We start from the raw sequence: 2,703 nt of genomic DNA on the forward strand, positions 1-2,703 counted from the left end.
GCACTTTAGGTCTGTGAACACTGATTTCTCTTTCACCTCCATCCATGTCCTAGCGTGGACTCCCTTGAGGCCTGTGAGAGTCCACTCTCCGGGGTTGTCTGAAGGCTCTTTTGCTTTATGAGGAGTCCCGACTGCTTTTTGGAGTGTGGACTGTTGGGCTTCCTCCCCTAGTCTCCACAACTAACCTGGTTATATGACCCCCTGTTAAAGGCCATTAGGGCAGTGGCCAATCTCTTAATTCACAGGAAGGCTTTGGCTGTTTGACTGTGGTTGAATCCACTTTTCCTGCGACTGGAACGTTCTTTTTAGAAGGCGGCTACTTCCACTAGCTTGATCCTGAAGTAGAGCGTGGAGACCAAGACGCAATTGTTGCCGCTCAACCCATGTCTTCTGGCTGCTTTCTTCTTTGCTGCCCCTCCTCACAGGCTCCTCCTGGGGCCCATCATGGCTGGTGCCCCTTATCTGGAGGATGGGCCTTCCCTTTTCTGCCAGTGCTATCATCACCCTCTCCCCAAAGTTGGCAAGAGTTCTGTGAGTTCTATATGAGGGCTTGTGCCCCGGATCTTGCCAGCCATTTTCACCTCTGTCCTCCCACCAAAAATATGTAGAGCCTGGAACAGATGCTGCCTTTTCTTGCCATTTTGCTGAGCTGTTTCTGCAGCACTTTGAAGCTGAGGTAACCCAGGCCTTGGGCTCACTCTCCCCAACTGTCTTGGCCCCATTGAGCCCTGGTGTGGAGACTTGTCCCTTGACAGCTGCAGGGTAGGCGGGCCCCTGGATGCTTTGGGCCCATCTCTCTCTTCTGAGGACCTGGCGGCCCCCTTCCATCCTCAATCTCTTCCTCCTCTATAATGTCTTCAAAGCCGAAGCTCAAGAAATGCTTTATCCTCCATTCAGTGGGTCGCTCAGTCAGAGATTCTGTACGAGGTGTCCTGCAGGGGCAAGAAGCCGTTGTCACTTCCTCCCCAGCTGGGCCTCTGGAGACCACATCTGGCCCTCCAGTCCCAGATGGAAACACCAACTCCAATTCCTCTGGGGGTGTTGGGACAGTTGGTTGGTAGGGAGTTTATTAGTGATGCCACATCCCCTGGGCACAGATGAGCTCACCACTTTGAGAGGCTGAGACTGAGTTGTAGAGGGGGAACCTTGGAAGACAGAGCAGGAATGGGAGAGAGAGAAGAGCTGCTTAGTTTTAAGGGGGCTGAAGAAGCTGCCCCTGACCCAGCAGGAGTGGATCATGGAGGAGAGATGGCTGGGCTGACCTTAGTGGGAGGAGGGTAGACTCAGAGGCAGATGTGTTGGAGAAGGAGGAGGAGGAGGAAGAGGAGGAGGAGGAGGAGGAGGAGGAGGAGGAGGAGGAGGAGGAGGAGGAGGAGGAGGAGGAGGAGGAGGAAGTCGCTTGGAGTTCTTTGTACCAACCAAGGCATTCCGGCCTTGACTCAGCATTCCCTGTTCTGCTATCACTGATGTCCACACAGTCATGGCCTAGAGATGCCTGACAGGGAGAACATGTTTGTGGTAGAGGTAGAAGGTCCTTCAGAGTATGTTCTGGAGACAACCAATGCACTTCATGTCAAGCCTGGGTGTCTGACATCCAGGAGAGTCTAAGACCAGCACTCTGTCCTGCTATCAGTCCCCATCCCATGACCTTCCCCAGGCCCCTGGGCCCTCCTTCATCACAAAGAATAACACAGACAGCCTGGGGTTGCCATGCCAGAATCATTCAGAGAGTCTGCCTGGCCAGGATCTGCTGCTGAGACCCAGCGAAAATAATGACCACCTGTTGCAGGGGGCTAATGGGTCAGCATCCTTCTCCCTTAGTTCTGCCTCCATTGCGGCCTCCCGCTCTGACTCAAAGGAACTACTTCCCCCGGAACTGCCCCCTCACATTCCCACTGAGGAGGGGCTCCCAGCAAGGCAGTTTATTCCCTCTCAACCCCCTACCTTCTCCTGGATACTTCCTGTTCTGGGGGAGTCAGAGGGTACTGAGCAAAATCAGCCCCTCTCAGATATCCTTGGTTCCATGGCATGCTCTCTTGACTCAAGGCTGCCCAGTTAGTGCTGGAAGAAGGCACTGGTTCCCATGGTATCTTCCTGGTATGTCACAGTGAGACAAGACATGATGAATATGTCCTCACTTTCAACTTCCAGGGCAAGGCCTAGCATCTGCGTTTGCCACTGAATGAGGAGGGTAAGTACTGGGTCTAACATCTGTGGTTCCAGTCCATTTTTGATATGCTTGAGCACTTCGGAGTGCATCCCATCCCTGTGGAGTCTGGAGGCTCCAGTGATATTGTCCTTGTCAGCTATGTGCTCTGCTAGTGGCAGCAAGGTTGAGAACAGACTAGGAGCCATGCAGGGGTGTGTGAGGGCCGCCAGTGCTACTCCAATTCTCTTTATTTTAAGCAGGTACCCAGACAATGAGCCATGCAGCTTCAAACCCATTACAATCGGTACTCCATGTAGGAGGCTGTTCTTGACCCCTCATTTTTCCTCCAATGGTGCTCTGCTTATGATGATGCAGCAGAGACACAAGCCCACACAAATTTGCAATTGGGACTTACTATTACCCTCAATATGCTTACTGGCCATGGACAATACACTGACCTGTCTCACAATCCATGATTGGCCTACATGCCTATTTCCAACAAGTGTCTGACCTAGCCTTCAAGGCCCTCAAACTTTATATGCACCAGGACATTG

General features: G+C 52.6%; 1 pseudogene; it reads left to right on the plus strand.

Annotated features, from left to right (window-relative positions):
• The first annotated feature begins 444 nt into the window (after window positions 1-444).
• LOC142851242 (SH2B adapter protein 1 pseudogene) lies at window positions 445-2,424 on the plus strand (annotated as a pseudogene).
• The last annotated feature ends 279 nt before the right edge of the window (window positions 2,425-2,703 follow it).

Source organism: Microtus pennsylvanicus, chromosome 5 (assembly GCF_037038515.1).
Source record: "Microtus pennsylvanicus isolate mMicPen1 chromosome 5, mMicPen1.hap1, whole genome shotgun sequence".
Classification (NCBI taxonomy): Eukaryota; Metazoa; Chordata; class Mammalia; order Rodentia; family Cricetidae; genus Microtus; species Microtus pennsylvanicus.